The sequence below is a fragment of the Zingiber officinale genome, chromosome 10B, assembly GCF_018446385.1.
Source record: "Zingiber officinale cultivar Zhangliang chromosome 10B, Zo_v1.1, whole genome shotgun sequence".
In the NCBI taxonomy this organism is placed as follows: Eukaryota; Viridiplantae; Streptophyta; class Magnoliopsida; order Zingiberales; family Zingiberaceae; genus Zingiber; species Zingiber officinale.
This window is the reverse complement of record NC_056005.1, coordinates 62,384,392-62,405,371: the sequence shown is the minus strand read 5'-3', so window position 1 is coordinate 62,405,371 and position 20,980 is coordinate 62,384,392.

Below are 20,980 nucleotides of genomic sequence, written 5' to 3'. Positions count from 1 at the left end.
TTTACTCTCTCAAACCCCCACAAGACTTCCTCCCAATCTAATCAGTAGATTTTTGCTTCCATATTACCATAATCTACCATGAAAACATTTCTTTCTCCCGAGTTCTCAAAACTAAACCATAATCAACACCGTTGAAACTCAAAACAATGTTTTAAAATCTTTTTCATGATATAATAGTTGAACAGGAAATGGAAGGTATAGGCATCGATAAACAAGGAAGAAGAGTAAGATGAAATGCAGAAGTTGCTCACCTTGTAAGTTGAAGCCCTTCAACTCTTTTCCTAGATTCTACTCTAGCCCTTTGAAGATAAATGTGTATAGTTGGTCTAATGGTACACCTAACTTAGTATGTTATTATGTTACCACAAGTACACGGTTACGTCTTCAGTAATAAAAGATATCTAACCCATAGGGATTGGGTACAAACACTAGAGACTTAGCATAGTGAATCAAAAGTTATGAATTTATACACAATAAGGCAAGAAACAAGTAAAGAGAAGAGAGAGTTGGTTGAAGAAACTTGGTCTAGGAAAGTGTTCTAGGAGTTCAATTTCGTTGTAATGCTAATTAATGTACTAAGAATTACCTATAACCCATCCTCTACCCTTATGCGCATGTAAGAAGTTTAACTTAATATCAACACTATCCTATGACAGTCATGTCGGAGTGTTATCTCTATTGGTATCCAATTCTACTGAGTAGAAATGGTTACCTAGGAAGTCCAGTGAAAGGGATACCCTTGTCACTAGTGTCCCTTGGTCATATGTTCACTAGGATACACAAGGCACTCACTAAAATAGGACTATAAATGCCCCATTAAGCTTAATTCAATGATTTCTCATAGAGAATTATCTTCCCTTTCAAGGTAATACTATAAATGTCCGGTTAAAGGGATATCCTTGTCACTAGGGTCCTCGATCATATGTTTTCAAGCATCCCTTATATAGGGCGAACAAGTCAATACAATTATTCAATCAAACATGAGATCTAAGTGCAAATACTTTACATACACGTTTAATCAAATAGATACAAGACATAAACATGTCATACTGATAGGTAATTGGAAAATTAAAAGAGGCTACATCAATTACATATCACAACTACTCCCTTAATCCTAGAACAAATGAATCTAATCCATAACAATAGGTGATGAATCCAAAGACATGGAAATTGCAAGCTTAAAACCCAATCTAAGAAGAAGAGGGAGAAAAGCTTAGCCAAGGTAATGAGAGATCTTCGGATCCAATCCTATGCTTCCGGAGATGAAGGAGAGGGTTGAAATAGTTTTAGATCGTCAATCGAAGTGTGAAGAATGTGTTGGTGCAAGGTGCACTAGAATCGAACCTGAATTTTGATGTTGTTAAAGGTTTAAGTTAAGTCTTGTTATGATCTAACAAGTTAACTAAGTGTACAGGATATTTATTCAACTGAGAAAGTCTTACCAGATCATGGAAGCTAGGCAGGAGGTCCAAGTGGGTTGAGAGGATCCTACACTTGGCAGGGAAGCTCAATAGGCCTAGAAGATCTGATATTGAGAGGAAGATCTGGTGAGTTAATCCGATGCTAAGAGGTAGAGTTCAAACAAGTCTGGAGGACGAATGTTTGGCAGGTAGGTTGAGGTAAGCAACTGGAGAGGAGCGAAAGTGAGGTCGCGTTCGGGAAAGGAACAACCTTAGGTCGTTAATCCAACTGAAGAAACCGGGAAGGTTTCCATGTTGAGATCAAGACAATTTTACTATCAATTACTACTCATACATCATATATTATCACCGTCCTAACTTTATTTTGTAGGAGTATTTGTTTTAAATCTATTTTGCAGGAACTGATTTGATCGGTCGATTGAACCCATGGATCGATCCACCAAACTAGGTTGATACAGAACAAAGATCAGATTGCGCAAATGCAAACATGGAAGTGTAAGGAACTAGAGCGCTAAACATGCTTATGCGCAACGAAAACGATCTAGTTCCATCCAGGAGATCTATGCAAAGGGAAAGAAAAATATACTAAGTTTTTCTTAAGATTATAAGAGGTTATACCTTTAGTGTGTGCACACGATCTCTCGATAGCTTGGATCACAACACGATCTTGTTGGATCGTGAAACGTCGATAGAGGGGGGGGTGAATATCGATTCGAAAAGTAGTGTTAAAAAGAGTTAAACGCGGCGGAATTTAAAAAACAATAGACACAGTAATTTTTACTTCGTTCGGAGCCTGTGACGACTCATACTCGAAGGCCCATACTCCGTGAGTACTTTCATTGGGAAATTCACTAGCAATTCAAAAAAATGATTACAAAAATAGTACAATGAATGCTAATGAAAGTTAAAACAAATACCGACAAGAATTTAATAAAAAAAAAAAAGGAAAGGAGCGTATTGTCAGAGCTTTGTTAGCGTCGCAGAAGCGCAGAACAGTAGAGTAGGCAGTAGAAGACTTTCTTTTTGTTGTGTTTTGAAGCTCCCCTCTGACCCTTCTTTTATATGAGGCTCGGGGCGCCCCGGATCCCTTCCGGGCGCCCTGGTGGGACGTGGTAGGTCCAACCAGCAAGCTCCACGTGGCGACGCGCGAGTTTGGATAAAACTTACCTCTGGGCGCCCGGATCCCTTCTGGGCACCCGGATCCCTTCCGGGCACCCGGATCCCTTCCGGGCACCCGGATCCCTTCCGGGCACCCGGATCCCTTCCGGGCGCCCGGACCTCCTATTTCCATGAACTCCTTCTCCTGCAAAATAGAGTTAGTCCGAGGCAAATATATATCCTGTAAAACAGATTGTTAGTACAGTTAAAGTTCAACAAAGTAATAGAAAAAGAGTATGACTTAGATTCCGTCTTTCCGAGACCGGAATCTAGTCACGATCTCGACTTAGATATCTGAAATGGATCTAAGTCGGATCGACGCCTAATGTTCCCTTCCCGGGAACGCGTCCTCGCAGTCACTCCCCTCCAGTGACTTACCTCACTTACCTGCCAGACGTCCGGTCAGCCCGTCGACCCGTCTGGACTTCGTGCCAGCTATCCGGTCAGCCCGTCGACCTAGCTGGACTTCGTGCCTAAGCGTCCGGTCATCCCGTCAACCCGCTTGGACTTCGTGCCAGCTATCCGGTCAGCCCGTCGACCTAGCTGGGCTTTGTGCCAGACATCCGGTCAGCCCGTCGATCTGTCTGGACTTCTCCTGCACACTCAATCAAAGTGTCAGACAACAACAAACTAACTTAACCTGATTTGTCATTCATCAAAACCTGGGTTAAATCGTTAGTGCTAACCGCACCAACAATCTCCCCCTTTTTGATAGAATGACAACCTGGTTAAGTTAGTGAAAACATATGCAAGAAACAATATGTATTTATGTGGTTTTAAAGTTATGTGGTTTTAAAGTTAGTTTGGATTTTCAAATTGGTTTATCTAACTTAACCACCTAACTCTCCCTCTTTGACATTCATCAAAAGTAAGCGTGGATTAAGTAAGCATAAATACATACTTCAGACAAAGTAAGAAATAATGTCAAGTTAATCTGGGGGAGTTTAAAACATAGATTATTTTGCGTTTATTTTTTAAATCTTTGGAAAAAAAAACTAAGTCTATTTTGCTTTTTATTTTGTTTTCAAAATCAAAATTCCAAAACTAAGTTTGAAAGATCTATTTTTCAAAACTGATTGAAATTTATTTTTCAACACTAAGTTTGTAAAAGATTCAATTTTCAAAATTAAGGAAAATGATTTTGAGAAGCTTAGTTTGTAAACTTAAGCTTTGAAAAATCTAATTTCCACAATTTTCAATAACAAAGAAATTTTTAAAACTAATTTTTGTAAAATTTAAACTTTCAAATCAAATTGTCAAAATTAAGAAAAAAAAATTCAATTTTCAAAACTAAGTTAAAGATAATTTTCAAAATCAAGTTTTTAACAAAAAGTAAAACCCAAAACAACTTAGTTTTATAAGAGTTAGTTTTCAAAAATAAGTTTAAGAAATATTTAAGAAAACATTTTTCAATCACTAACATAAAATGAAAAAATATTCAAAGCAGAATATTTTTTTTTTGTTTTTTAAAACAAAGGATTTTTCAAAACAATTTTGTAAAATTCTTTTTCAGAATCAAATTTTCAAAAATAAAAAAATAAAAAAAATTGCACATTTTTAACCAAGTTGAGTTTAGACTTTGATTTTCAAAGATAAGTTTAACAAGTCAATTTGAAATACTGAAGTAATTTTATTTCTCCCCCTGAACCTGACATTAACTCAAATGTCTAACCAGTTTGTTACTGACTGACTTATCAGAAGATAGCAGCTTTCACTTGGTTAGTCAAGTTAAGTTCAACCTTAACTTGATTAATGTATATTTTGTATTTAACGCCCAGACTTATATCGATGCACTGAAATAAGCATCTTAAGTCTTAGGCAAGTGGCCTATACATCTCACCCCTTTCTATGTTCGTCAATCACAAGCAAGGTAAGCCTAGAGTTTTGGTGAGATGCTCAAAACTAGTCCTATGGGTACATGCTTTCTAAGGATTTTGAACTAGTCTAAGGCTAAAAAATATATTTAAAAATCTAAAAATAGGAAAGTTTTGAAAATGAAATATGTTTTAACCAATAATTTTAGAATAACCATTTTTGAAAAATATTTTTTTGAAATTTGAAACTCCTTGTCTATTAAGCACATTCTTAGTTTTTACGCAAATTGCTAAATTCACTTTCAGGGAGTGGTTTAGTGAATATGTCAGCCAAGTTTGACTTGGACTCAACGTATTTGAGTTCAATGTCACCCTTAGTAACATGATCCCTGATAAAGTGGTGCCTGATTTCAATGTGTTTGGTTCTTGAATGATGCACTGGATTTTTTGTTAAATTTATTGAGCTAATATTGTCAATTAAAACTTTGACATTTGTGATTTTTAAGTTGAAATCTTTTAAAGTGTGCATCATCCATAATAATTGGGCTACACATTCTCCTATGGCTATGTATTCTGACTTAGTTGTGATTTTTAAAAAATTTTTAAAAATTATTTTAACTTTAAAAATTATTTTAACTTTAAAAAATTATTTTAAAAATTATTTTAACTTTAACTTTAAAAATTATTTTAAAAAATTATTTTAACTTTAAAAATTATTTTAACTTTAAAAAATTATTTTAAAAATTATTTTAACTTTAAAAATTATTTTAACTTTAAAAATTATTTAAAAAATTATTTTAACTATAAAAGTTATTTTAACTTTAAAAATTATTTTAACTTTAACTTTAAAAATTATTTTTAATTAACTTTAAAAAAAAATTTAACTCATTGTAGGAAACCAAGTGGATTTTGGACAGTGGTTGCTCCAAACACATGACTGGAGATCACATCAAGTTCACTCAACTCACTTACAAAAGCTTAGGAATAGTTGCCTTTGGAAACAACGACAAACTCAAGGTAATTGGGATAGGTAATATTGAATAAAAATAGATTTCATAATTACAAATGTTCTACTTGTTGAGAATTTTAAATACAATCTTCTGAGTATAAGTCAATTGTGTGATACTAGGTATAAGGTTAAATTTCTATCCACAAAGTGTTTAATCAAACATCTAGATAATCCTACTATAAACCTAAAAGGTTTTAGAAAAGATAACATCTATGCTATCAACTTAACCACCTCTTCAATTAAGTGTTATTTAACACAAAAAGAAGAAACTTGGTTATGGCATAGGAGAATGTCTCACACCAACTTTAGAAATATAAGCAAATTAAATGGACTAGTGAGAGGCTTACCAAAATTACCTAACCTAGATTCAACCATATGTAATGCTTGTCAACAAGGTAAACAACAAAATCCACTCACAAACCAACCAATCAGCCACAAACCGACTCAATATTAGAACTTCTACATTTAGACCTTTTTGACTCCCATGGAGTCAAATCCATAAATGGAAACTTATACTGTTTAGTAATAATAGATGATTATTCTAGGTTTACTTGGGTAAAATTTATAAAACATAAAGACGAAACTTTTGAAATCTTTACAAACTTTTGCAAACAAATTGAAAACGAAAAAGATCTTAAAATTAAAATAATTAGGAGTGACAACGGGGGAGAATTTAAAAATCATAATTTTAACAAGTTCTGTCTTGAGAATGGCTACCATCACGAATTTTCGTGTCCTAAAACCCCCCAACAAAATGGAATTGTAGAAAGAAAAAATAGAACTTTACTGGAAGCCTCTAGAACTATGTTAAATGAATATAACTTACCTAAATATTTTTGGGCAGAAGCTGTTAGTACAGCCTGCTATGTGCAAAATAGAACGACATTAAATAAAAGACATATTAAAACCATCTTTGAAATATTTTATAACAAACAACCCAACATAAAATATTTTAAAGTATTTGGGTGTCCAGCCTACATCTTAAATACCAGAGAACACTTAGGAAAATTTACCTCTAAAGTAGAAAATGGAATTTTTGTAGGATATTCTCTAAACAGTAGGGGTTATAGAATATATAATAAAATTACGTTAAAAATCGAGGAAACCACAAATGTAAAGTTTGAAGGAACCCAAGGACAAACTCAACTTCAACCTATTGAAAATAATAATCCTGAAGAAACCAATCAATCCCTAAATCATGAAGAAGATGAACACACTCAAGTAAATCAACCCCCTAGAACTATAAGAATCAACCCTAACCATCCAACTGATCAAATAATTGGTGACCCATACCTAAGGGTTCAGACTAGGTCATCCTTTAGGAATTTAAGTCAAATTCCCCTGATTTCAAAAATTGAACCCAAAACTATAGCTGAATCCCTACTTGATCCAGATTGGATCATCACTATGCAAGAGGAACTAGCTCAATTTGAGCATAATGAAGTTTGTGATTTAGTACCACCACCTAAAGATAAGAAAATAATCGAAAGAAAATGGGTATTCAGAAACAAATTAAGTGAAACTGGGGAAATTACTAGGAATAAAGCTAGGCTAGTTGCCAAAGGGTTCAGTCAAGTTGAAGGACTTGACTACGATGAAACCTATGCCCCAGTAGCCAGATTAGAATCCATTAGAATGTTACTAAGTTATACAACCCATAAGGGATTCAAACTATGTCAAATGGATGTTAAGTCAGCTTTTCTCAATGGACTGATAAAAGAAGAAGTTTATGTAGGTCAACCTCCTGGATTTGAAGATCTAGAACACCCTGATTATGTCTTTAAGTTAAAGAAAGCATTATATGGACTTAAACAAGCACCCAGGGCATGGTATGAAAGGCTAACATCTTACTTAACATCCAAAGGATTCAACCAAGGTCAAATTGACCCAACCTTGTTTGTTAAATTACTAAATAATGACATATTTATAGCACAAATATATGTAGATGATATAATCTTTGGTTCAACGAACTCAGATTTTTTAAAAAGAATTTATTAACCTAATGGAACAAGAATTTGAAATAAGTTTAGTAGGAAAATTGACCTATTTCCTAGGATTACAAATCAAACAAACAAATGAAGGAAATTACATTTATCAACATAAATGCACTAAAGAATTACTTAAAAAATTCAGAATGGAAAATACAAAAGAAATAAAAACACCCATGGCAGTAAACACAATCTTAGACAATGACCCAAATGGAAAACCAGTGGATCTAAAGTATTATAGAAGTGCAATAGGTAGTCTACTTTACTTAACTACAAGCCGACCTGATATCTTATTTGCAGTTAGTATGTGTGCTAGATACCAAACCTGTGCTAAAGAATCCCATTTGACTCAAGTCAAAAGGATTTTTAGATATCTTAAGGGAACAACAAACGTAGGAATTTGGTATCCTAGGACCAATGACTTTGAATTAATAGGATATTCTGATTCAGATTATGCTGGATGCAAATTAGACCGCAAAAGCACAAGTGGTGGATGTCAACTACTAGGCCCATCACTTGTTAGCTGGTTTATTTTTAAAGTTAAAATAATTTTTAAAATAATTTTTAAAGTTAAAATAATTTTTAAAATAATTTTTAAAGTTAAAATAATTTTTTAAAGTTAAAATAATTTTTAAAATAATTTTTAAAGTTAAAATAATTTTTAAAGTAATTTTTAAATTTAAAGTTAAAATAATTTTTAAAGTTAAAATAATTTTTTAAAGTTAAAATAATTTTTAAAATAATTTTTAACTTAATTTTAAAATAATTTTTAAAGTTAATTTAATTTTTAAATAATTCAAAATTTAATTTTAATTTAACTTAATTTAATTTTAATTTGAAATTTGAAATTTAATTTTAATTAATTTTAATTTAATTTGAAAATTAATTAATTTAATCCTTATTCATCTCACCCGATCTAGATTATCAATCAAGGTATTCTATAATTTTGTAAGATGAATTAGATTTAATTATAGAGTTTGGTTTAACTTGTTTTAGATTCAGGTTTAGCTTTGGTCTCTACAAATAGGCATTCTTCGGATAAACTTCTAAGCTTGGTGAGTCACATGAACGTCATTAGAAGTAACCAACCTTTCGAGGTTTTCCGAATAGTCCTATCCACGGAGCTTAGTACTAAATCTTGGTCTTAACTAGTTAGGATCCATTTAAGGGTAGCTTCGGTCAGTTCCACTTTTTCCAAATGCACCAGATCGAAACCATATCTTTTTAGACATGTGATGCCCAAGGTTCCCTAACGTACTATCATCCAAAAACTTCACTAGTACCATGATTCAAGTTAAACTTGATCTCTTTTTAACTAATCCTAATTACCTTGTTGGGTTAGTTTGTTTAGGTTACCCTGTCGGGTAAGTTAGTTTTGGAGGTGCCAGCTATTCTGGAGCCTTCCCTTGAATTATTGGCCTTTAATTTAAATTTTCACTTTAGGTTTGTGTCGATTTCTTTTATAATTATAATTAACTTGGTGATAATTTATATTTTGTTGAGTTTTTGATTTCTTTGACTTGTATTTTAGTTTTTGATTTGGTTTATTCGAGTTTATATAATATATTTTTTCTTTAGGTATGTAATATTGATTCATTCCTACTTGCGTGGTCAAACACGCTTTCGGAACCCAAGCTTGATTAGTTTATTTGTATTGGGTTATTAATGACTTAAAGGTTTTATTTGAGTTCGACTTGTATCCAAGTCCGGTTTTATTATAACATGCTTTTTGATTGTTCAGAATTAAGTCTAGATTTTTTGATCTTGTAGTGAATTTTTCTAGTATTTCTTTTAAGTTATTAATTTCTGATTTTAATGATGAATTCTCTTCAAGTATTAGATCTTGATTTGGATTTAAATTTTTTATTTGTTCCTTGAGGTCTTGATTTTCCTCAAGGAGTGATTTATTTTTATTTTCTATTTTAATTAACTTACTATTTAAGCAAGAACTAATTTTAAAGAATTTTTTGTTTAAATTAAAATATACCTCATCCGGGCCTTCAGAAACGAGTACGGACTCGTGGCTTGATTCGGGTTCCAACCCGTCTTCCGATTCATCTCCTGACTCGTCTTCCGTTTCAGCTTCGCGGGCCATCAGCGCGAGGTGGCTCTGGTGTTTCTACTCTTCTACCTCCGATTCGTCCGAGGAGTCATCCCACGTTGCTTTGAGGGCCTTCTTTTTGGTTGGCTTCAGTTTGTCGAACTTCAGTCTTGGACATTCGCTCTTGTAGTGCCCCTTTTTGTTGCATCCGAAGCAAGTCACATTCTTTTGTTCCGCGGGAGGACTGATCTTTTGAAGGTCCTTTTTGCTGAAGCTCTTTTTTTTCCTGGTGAACATTTTTCTTACCAAGTTCACCAGGTATTCTTCATCTTCTGAATCTTGACCGGAATCCTCTTCAGATTCAGACTTGCTCTTCTTTTCTTTGGATGGTCCTGCAAATAAAGCAATACCTTTCTCGGCTCCAGCATTAGTTTGTTCATGTAATTCTAACTCACAGAAAAGCTCGTCTAATTTTAACTTAGATAGATTTTTCAAAATTTTGTAGGCATCTACGATTGATGCCCACAAGCTATTACGAGGAAAGGCATTTAGTGCTTACCTTATTAAATCTCTGTTTTCCATCTGATGGCCTATCGCGTGGAGTCCGTTGAGGATGTCCTTGATTCTCGCGTGCAGTTGACTTGCCGTTTCCCCTTCCTGCATTTTTATATTAAATATTTTATTTAAAAATAAATCTCTTTTTGTTACCTTTGCGTCGCTCGTTCCTTCGTGCAGCTCGATCAATTTGTCCCACAATTCTTTAGCATTCTGATGCGGTCCGACCCGGTTCAGCTCTTCTCATGGTAGGCCGCAGTGTAGCGTATTGATTGCTTTATTTTCTGTCGACGCCTTTTTCCTCATGTCCGGAGTCCACTGTTCCGTGTCTAGTGGATTTCCGGAGTTGTCGGTTGAAGCTCGGTAGGCCTTTATAACGCTGAACCACTGATCGTAATCCATCTTTAGGTACACTTCCATTCTTTTCTTCCAGTAGGAGAAGTCATCCCCGTTGAATAGGGGAGGACGTACTGTGCTGAAGCCTTCTAGTTGAGACATTCTGCACACAAGTAAACAACGAAAAAATGTTCCAAGACTTGGTCTTGGATTAGTAGTGCGGGAAAAATAATAGTTGTGTCTAAGTTGGTATTGCACCAATTTAGATTTAATTGCAACGAAAAAAAATTCCCAAATTAATAATAATATCAACTTAGAATTAATCGTAAAGAAAAAAAAAAGAAAAAAAAATCTTTTCACCCCCTGTCTGATTGGTGGTTGCACCAAATCAGAGCGGTACCTGCTCTAATACCACTTGTTGGATCGTGAAACGTCGATAGAGGGGGGGTGAATATCGATTCGAAAAATAGTGTTAAAAAGAGTTAAACGCAGCGGAATTTAAAAAATAATAGACACAATAATTTTTACTTCGTTCGGAGCCTGTGACGACTCCTACTCGAAGGCCCGTACTCCGTGAGTACTTTCGTTGGGCAATTCACTAGCAATTCGAAATAATGATTACAAAAATAGTACAATGAATGCTAATGAAAGTTAAAACAAATACCGACAAGAATTTAATAAAAAAAAGGAAAGGAGCGTATTGTCGGAGCTTTGTTAGCGTCGCAGAAGCGCAAAGCAGTAGAGCAGGCAGTAGAAGACTTTCTTTTTGTTGTGTTTTGAAGCTCCCCTCTGAGGCTCCTGGATCCCTTTCGGGCGCCCTGGTGGGACGTGGCAGGTCCAACCAGCAAGCTCCACGTGGCGACGCGCGAGTTTGGATAAAACTTACCTCCGGGCGCCCGGATCCCTTCCGGGCGCCTGGACCTCCGGGCGCCCGGACCTCCTATTTCCAGGAACTCCTTCTCCTGCAAAATAGAGTTAGTCCGAGGCAAATATATATCCTGTAAAACAGATTGTTAGCACAGTTAAAGTTCAACAAAGTAATAGAAAAAGAGTATGACTTAGATTCCGTCTTTCCGAGACCGGAATCTAGTCACGATCTCGACTTAGATATCTGAAATGGATCTAAGTTGGATCGACGCCTAATGTTCCCTTCCCGGGAACGCGTCCTCGCAGTCACTCCCCTCCAGTGACTTACCTCACTTACCTGCCAGACGTCCGATCAGCCCGTCGACCTAGATGGACTTCGTGCCCAAGCGTCCGGTCAGCCCGTCGACCCGCTTGGACTTCGTGCCAGCTATCCAGTCAGCCCGTCGACCTAGCTGGGCTTCGTGCCAGACATCTGGTCAGTCCGTCGACCTGTCTGGACTTCTCCTGCACACTCGATCAAAGTGTTAGACAACAACAAACTAACTTAACTTGATTTATCATTCATCAAAACCTGGGTTAAATCGTTAGTGCTAACCACACCAACAGATCTCACGTTCACACCTTTACGGTATCCACACGAACAAGCGTTCGTTTGTCTCACAAACTCACAAAATGGAGATAGGTTGTGCTAGCAACCTAGAGAAAGGATTTTGGCCAAGAGAGGAGAAGAGCAAGGAGAATGAAGAACTATCTCAAAAAAATGAAGAGAAATTGCTTAAGTATTTTCATCCAATGAAAACACTTAATTAGCATTAACAGCCTTAATGAGTATTTACACTCCATTAAGGACCACACTTGAAACTCCTCATTTCAAATTCAATTTCGAAAATTGAATGAAATTAATCATTGAATTTCAAAATTCAATAAATCTCTCCATTAATCCTCACTTGAGTCTAACTCAAGTCTCATCACTTGAGTCTAACTCAAGTCTAATTCACTTGAGTCTAACTCAAGTCTAATTCAATCGAGTCTAATTCAATCGAGTCTTACTCAATTAATCTCATGAAATTTCAAATTCAATGAATCACATTTCATTAATTTAAATTAACTCCTTGAGTCTAGTTTGAATTGGACTTAATCCAACAATTAGATCCAATTGAGTCTAACTCAATAAGTCCAATTCGGATAAGACTTAATCCAATGATTCACCATATGAACCCATCTCCAAATCTACTTGTTCCTTATGTGTGACCCAATAAGTTTTTGTAACATTGATAATGTACCCAAATCAATATTTAGATACATAAGCAATGAGTGACATCTAGCAAGGCATCATTGCTACCCAAGTGACGAGAAAGTTGAGATCCGACCTAACCTGTCAGTGGCTATTATCTTGTATGACTTTGTCTCTCTATTCTTGATATCTAGATTGATCAATGAGGCATAAATCGTGTCATCCTCTTATCAACCTTTGTGTTTCTTGATCTCTAAGTAGGCACACTCAATCAAATAAGCTCAATATCTCATATTGACTCATTTATGCATGGTCATACTTTCTTGTGTCCTACTAATCAATGGACCCACAGATATCACTTTCATCATATGGAAGGGATAAATCCCATCTACATCACTCACATCCCTCCGCATAATTCATTGCATACCCAATGATCAACTTTATTGTTCACCTTGTTACAAGTGACGTTTGTCGATACCAAAGTACACAACCCCTTATGTAAGGAACGATAGCGACATCATGTCTAAGGACTATTCATACCAATAGTTACATGAGAATGTCTATGACACTCATATAACAATCCATGAAACATTCTCATGGCGGGTCATTCAATATATATTCTCTAATATATACCCATGTGTCAACCTAATATCTCATATCCATGACTTGTGAGATTAAGTTATCCGTTGACCTACATGCTAGTCTCAACGCATTAATATTGTCCTTGTATATTAATGATCGACTAGGAATAGTTAAGAGTTGTGTTCTATGTATATCTACAATATCTCACTATCAATTCAACCAATTGATATGCTGTAGATTAGAACCTACTACCTAAGGACATTATTATACTTATTTAATCGGCACTGAACTGAAATAAATATAATAACGAACTTTACCTCTTATTAATAATGATATATGATACAAAATGAGCCCTTTATAATCATCTCATAATTGGTACTAGGGCTAATGCTAACAGGAAGCTAGGCCGATCGGTCAATCGAATCCAGGGATAGGTTGACCAAATAATAAAAAAATTAATGGAGAATTAATTTCAAATCTCAGCGAACAAGGAAACTACTCTATTCGGTCGACCGAACAACGTGATCCATCGATCGATCAATTAATGCTCATAAATATGCAAAGATCGGATTCCAACGAAGAAGTAAAGCAAGGGGTTCAGTTGATCGATAGGAGGATCAGTCGGCTGAAAAGATTTGTCGACTGAACAACTTTTTGGTCGATCGACCGAGACTTATATATAGAATTAAAAGAGTGCGATAGAGGAGGGGGGGGGGGTGAATATCGTTCTTTTTAAAAAAAAAAAATTTAAAAAATAATAAAGTTGTAAAATACGGTGCTCAAATAATAACAAAATAATAAGGTTTAATGGACGAATAACCTTAACAGAATTTTTAGGATTTTTTAGAATTTTTTTGGAAATTTTTCGGAGATTGTATGATGTATTTTGCGGGGATACATTTATGGGCTTGGGAAAAAGCCTGTCTGGAATACCAACAAAGAGGGTGTTGATTGAGAAACTAACCTCAAGGTTAATTAAAAATACCTAAGTTTAACTTTTCATTTTACCTTTTATTTTTCGTTCTTCCTCTTCCTTACCCGTGCCCTAAACTTCTCCTCGTCGAAGCCTTCCTCTTCCCCGACCCATCTCCTCCATGATTTCTCTCGATCTCTCTCTTCTTCACGATTTGTCATTGCCCTCTCCTCAGATCTCAATCATCGCCTCCCTAATGTCACTGTCGTTCAACCACCATCAGCTGAGTCTCCGTATCTACCAATCTCAGCGAGCATCGAGCACCCGAGCCCCTATTCGGTCGTGCCCTAGCTCCAAATTTCCATAGCCATCGCATAGTCGGCGGTGGGATAACAAGGTTTGGAAGGGTACCAGATGACCGGGGGAGAGCTGATCCATTGTCGGCAGCTGATCCTCTTCCACCTCCGACCACATGAGTGCAAGAAATACTGATTTAACACCGCCGAAGCAGTCGCCCACTCCGATCATCGGCTTATCACGCCATCGATTTACCACCAGCTGGGGTATCTCCTCCCTCTCTATTTGAGCCATCCCACCTAGGTGAGTCATCAACCAAGGGCAGGGGTCTCAATCTAGACATTGATCCACCCGATCACCACAAGCGCTAGTTGTATGATGGTTGTCGTTGCCACCAGGAGGTGCAAACGACGCAAGGAAGGTTGAGCTGCTACCCTCCCTCAGCTTGGGGTCCCAAATCAGAGCAATGAATCCATGGATTCCCGACCTCTGTCGTGTTGTTCCTGTCACCGGAGTTGGACCATAACTATTGTCCCAGCATATAGTCACAACCGGCGTTGCTACTGGCTCACCATCGCTGTACTTCTTTCTGATCACTCACCTTGCCATCACGGATGCGTTGCTAAGGTTGGTTGTGACTTGGATGTTTTTGTTAACATTGTTTTTATGTCAATGTATTGCTTACTTGGTCATAATGGTGGTGCAGATCATATGTTCAATGAAATGCCTAATTCCTCTTGTTGTCGCTGTTTGTGTCGTCAACATGGTCATCAACCACCATCTATAGTGAGTAGTTGTTGGATAATGAACAACCCTGGAGAAGAAGAGGGAGCCATAGGTAACAAATTACTTGATCTAAGTTTGGTTGATCTGCGTTAGATATTTAGATGTGATATGTTGATTAGAGGTTGGTTAGCAATTGATTTGGATTATTATTCATATGTTTGATTAGGAGGGAAAATGATTTCATCTTCTCTGGCAGAGAGTTATACCAGCTATGGTCATTAGCTGAGCCATCAATTCTGGTGAGTGGTTAGCATTGATTTATGTGTAGTTTAATCTATTGGATTGTGGATTTAGTTAGTTAGTGCAAGTATTTATGCTTGGAATTGATTAGTCTAGAGGATGAATGATTTAGTCATGGATTTGTTTATTTTAATTGAGCTACAGATTGGGTTATGGGATGATAAGAGTTTATGGATTCTTAATCAGATTGATGTTAAGGTGACTATTTGGTTCATGATGGATTTAGCTAACTAGTTCATATTTGACTTAGTTATATTATGCATGATGTGATTTGCAGGACGTTAATTCGAGATTAACGTCTCGGTATGGCATTATTTAGCATGATCGTCAGATAAAGGTGGGTACTTCTTGCTTTATCCCTTTACTACATTGATCTTAGTACATGAGCTATATTTTTGGATAGTTCCTGTATTTATCTTGACTCCACTCATATTTGTCCTGTGCTTGATACTTATCCACTCAATCTTTGAGAAACTCGTTTCTGTATCTATACAGCCTCTCGTTATTATCCATGATATTTAGTAGATACTAGATATTAGATATTGGATACCAGATACTAGATACCATGATTACTTGGTTTGGATGTTGTATGTTTACATATCTTACTGAGCATGCTGGCTTCATGTAGTATACCTATTTTTTGTTTATATATATATATATAATGTTTGTTACATTTTTTACGCATCATGTCATTGCATGCATGCCGGCAACCATGTCTCCCTTGTGGTTGAGAGGGTCGTTGGTCAGGGTCGCACGCTCAGCCACTCATGGGTAGTGGTAGTTGGAGCGTGCCGCTTGTCTTGACATGCTCCCACTCGCTCACTCATGGGTAGTGATAGCTGGAGTTGCGAGCAACAGGGACCCCCGTCACAGACGTAGCTAGTTAGCTACTATGCAACTGTCCCCTCGGTCACTCGAGAGTAGTAGTAGCTGGAGTGGTGTACAGCCTGTCATTGTCCCGACCTCTCGACCATACAAGGGTCATGATGCAGGGGGGTGGGCGGGAGTGACCATCCGTGCATACACTGTTATTATTATACCTACTAATGATGTTGCTTACTTATGCTGTTATTGCTTATTTATGTTGTATTACTTGCTTATGCTGATATGCATACATAGGTTGAGATATATACCTGAGGTATGGGTTTAGACACTGGTTTGCTTATTGGTAATATGTATATACCTCACATGTTACCCATGTAGTTATGAGCAGTACTATAGCAGGTCTTTGCTACACTTGACCTTCTATTACTAGCCTAGGATATGGTTTCAGGTATGGACACTTATTATGATATCACTGTAGTATATGCTATTTCTCCCTACGAGACTGTATATCTTTGTATCTCTAGTTCTTTATTATGTTTATGCACTATCTGTCTATTACCCGCTGAGTCTTAGTACTCACCACCCTGTAAACTGGTTTATTTCGCCAAGTAGCAGGTAAAGGATTTATAGAGTCGCCTGGAGATCCTGTCCGCCAATCCCATGTCACATCGAGCTTCTCCTTTCGTTAGTGTTTCCTTTCATATTATTGGTTTTGTACTTGTTCTTGTATTTGTGTATTCTTTTATATGGAGGCTTGTCTTGTTGTATCTTGTACTTGGTTTGGTGATGTTGTGTCAAGCCGAGCCGGCTCATAGTTAGTTGTTTTGTTCATTTCATGTTCGTTATTTTGTGATTTCCGCTGTGTTACTTTTTAATACAACCGAGCGGGTTGTTTAATGTATATATATAATTGTGTGGTTGTGTTTTAATTTGTTCCAACCGTGTGGGATGAATATATAACTGCGTGGTTGTGTATATATATTCCAACCGTATGTGGCTGATGTATTTTGTATGTATGTATACCTCAGATTGTCACCGGTACATGGGAGATGCTGTCGAAATTTTTCGGTAGGGACTCCTTTGGGGGTGTAACAATTTATTGGTATGAGAGCCACAGGTTTACGGGGCCTATTTTCTGTGTTGTGGGATTTTCATGATTAGGTTTCTCGATGTGACTTTTTGAGTTTTGGGACTAAGTAGTGACAGGAATCTCCAAGCTATAGGAGGTATGTTTACATATTGTTATCTTACATTTCTGTTTGTACATGCATAGTTGTTTTGATAGTTATGTCATGTATTAGTACTCTTTTGTTAGTATTTGTCTAGTTGTTTGTAGCATACATCACATGTGTTGGGTCAATCACTGATCACGATTGACCCTACTAGAGATCAAGGATTACTGTAAGATATCGCAAAATTTAAAATAATAAATATTATTGGACGAAAAATCTTATTGGATTTTTTGGGAATTTTTAGAAATTTTTCGGGATTTAAACGGAGTCCGTATGATCCGTTTTGAGGAGATGGATTTGGGGTACAGTGAAAGCCTGTTTGGAATACCCATTTAAGTGGGAGTTGATTTGGGAATGGACTTAGGCTTTAATTAATCAAACCTAGGTTTTATTTTATTTTTTTTATTTTATTTCTTCTCCTTTTCTCCTCCCCGAATTCGCCCGAACTCTTCCCCTATTCCCGATCTCCTCTCCCGAGCCCTCTCTCACGATTTCTTCTCGCACGATCGCCGGTCGCCATGGACTCACCGCCGGCAACGATCCCCTCCTCCAGCATGCCTCGGCTGAGCGTTCCTCCTCTTCGTCTCTCTCTCACGCCGCTGTGGTCCGCTTCTCCCTGACGCTTCTTTCTATTCTCCCTCACGCGTGGACACCCGACACCGGCGGAGAAGCTTCTTCCATAGGCGATCTCGTCTCTATTGTGTCACTGGAGGGTAAGCATTGCCGGATCTCGACGACTCCGACCTTCTTTGACAGAGCGACCATCTCTTCGGCTGTGCTAGTGCACACGACAACAACTTGGTGGGGCTAGGGCAAAGCAAGGGCTCTGATTCGCGTCGTCCCCAGCCGGTTAATCTCCTCATTCATCCTCTTCAAATCTGTTGCTTCTCTTGAGCCAATCACAGCCTTCTACACTTCTTGTGGCTGGGGTCTTTGGTAGCTCTCGGATGAAGAGGTAAGGGATCAATTGGCGTGAGTGTGGTTCTGGTTGTAGGATTCATCAGATGCATTGATGTAGGATTGCTTCTTGGACAAATTTTTGGAAGGATTGATGTATGAATGCTTCTTTGGCAGCTATTGGCAGGGTTCTGGTGGGTGTTGACTGTTGATCAGCTGCTACCTCCCAAGATAAAGGCCTGTTTGAGGTGAGTAAGACTCTGTATTTTGGGGTTTTAGCAAACTAATTTCTCTACAGCTAGGTTGTGGATTGATTTTGGAAGGAATTGGTGTGTAGGCATTTTTGTAGATTTTGGACAGTGGGAGTAGGGGTTGTGAGCTCTTGATTGGTGGTTATGCCTCAAGGTAAGTGTTTGCCACTAGGTTCTTATTAGGTTTGCTTTGTTTTGGGTGATCATGGAAGGTTGAAAGAAGGCTTAGGGTTTTACTTCTAGTTGTAAGTTGTTGTGTTTTGGTTGATTAGTGGTTGATGGATTATGTAGGGTGGATGAATATCACGATTTCATATTTGTCATTGGGATCATTAGATTGATTATTAGATGTGGGGTGTTTAGTTTAGGATTTGAAGGATTTATGATGAGTTTGGATTAGTGTTTGATTGATGATGAATTATGTGAGTTGGATTTAAGATGTGTTGATTAATGAGTTTTGGATTGATATTAGATTATGGATTTTTGGATTGGATGAGTTATGGGTTGGATAATTGAAGCATGTTAACAAGAAGAATTAACTAATTGAATTGGATAAATTCATGAGGAGTTTTGATTGGATTAATTGATGGTTGTGGATTGTTATGTGATCATTCATAGGATCATTGGGTTGATTGATGGATTGGATTATCAGATGAGGTTTGTTGATGATGATGTTAGGTTGATGTGGATACATGATGGAGATTTGATTTCGTGATAGGTTATTATGGGTTGTTGTCATTATGAGATAAAATGATATTAGAGAGATGGATTTGTTATTGGATTAAAGGATGTGTTGAGTTGGGAGATTAGTCTGAGATCAGATTTCAGTGGAGTTATCCTAGTTGAGTAAGGATTTTATTTAGCTATTTTAATTCATATGAATTTAGCTAAATGAAATAAATATATTGATTTCTGCAGGACTTGGATTCGGGACGAGCGTCTCGACGCGGGATTACTTGGCACGATCTATATTTAAGGCGGGTATTTCTTCCTTTGCCTCTATGTAGATTTTCTTTGAGCTTAGTGCATGGTTGTTATTTGACGGATTAGGTTACTTTACCCTATATCGTGTTCAGTTGCTGTTTTTCCTGCTTGTTTCTTTTGCTTGAGCTTAGAGATGATCTATTTAATTCATATACAGTCTCTACTCTTGATATCTATTCTGTTATGATTACACGTGTAGAGTATGCCTTGTAGGGATTGTCAGGTTGTTGGTATTACCATGCTGATTGGGTGTATGATGTGGACTGTACATAGATGGGTATGTGTCATAGGAGTTATCTTGTTGACCGTGCATTTATATGAGGTGTGTACATACGTATTTGTCATGTACTTTTGGAGGAGTTGTGTTGATTGTATGTTCGGAGTATATACACATGTCCGTTGTGTTTTTATTGGAGGATACATGTTGATTGTACTTATATTTTTGTGTACATGTGTCTGGTGGGATTATTGGAGTTTTGGTTGATTATACATGTGTAGTGGGTACATATGTTTGGTGGGATACGTGGAGGTATCATGACGATTATACTCATGTTGGAGGTGTTTATGAGGTTTGGGGTTATTGCATGGATGATGATTATATATATATATATCATGTTCATCATTCATTGCATCTGATGACCATTGTCTCCCTTGTGGTGGAGAGAGTCGTCAGTTGGTTTGGGAATAGCACCGCACACTCGGCCACTCATGGGTAGTGGTAGCTGGAGCAGTTGCTGCTAGTCCTGTCGTGCCACCCGGTCACGAGGTTTAGTGAGATCCGGCGTTGTGAGCAGTCAAGGACCCTGATGCTATTTAGCTAGATAGCTATTAGCGGACTGTCCGCCTCGACCACTATATAGTGGGCTGGAGGGTAGTACAGTCGTCACAGACCCAAGCCTCTCGGCCATACAGGGGTCGTGGTGTTCGGAGAGGTGGCGGGGGTGACCATGGAGCATGCATGCACTTTTGCATATGATGCACGGTGCATCTGGAGGTTATATTTGCATACATGCTTACTAGATACTAGTTGCATGTGTTTGTAGTATGTTGCATTTGTTTGCAATATGATTGTTGCATTTGGTTGCCATGCTGCATACATGTCATTTATTTTACATGTATATGCAGTCGTACTTATATTGCACAGGTGTCACGGGTATATCTGTTGCAGATCCGGTGAGTTTACTGATCATTGTACCATGTGTCGATTCCAGATTGGGTATGTATCTGTCATTATGCTAGTTGTGGTTTGTACAGTTTATGTCAGGTTATTATGTCAGGTATGTTCAGATGCATTGATTATGATAGTATGATCCTGTTCTTATTCCCTACTGAGACTGTATACTTGTAATCTCCATGTTGTTTATGGACCATGCACTATCTTTTCTATTACCCGCTTCAGGTAGCCTGTAGATGGTTGGTGTCGCTCGGAGTATCCTGTCTGCCGGGTCCTACGTCACATCCGAAGATCGTGATTGTTTTCTTTTGTATATTCTTTTCTTATTTTTGGCATTGTATTTGTGTATAGCCATGTGGCTATCCTATGGTTTTGG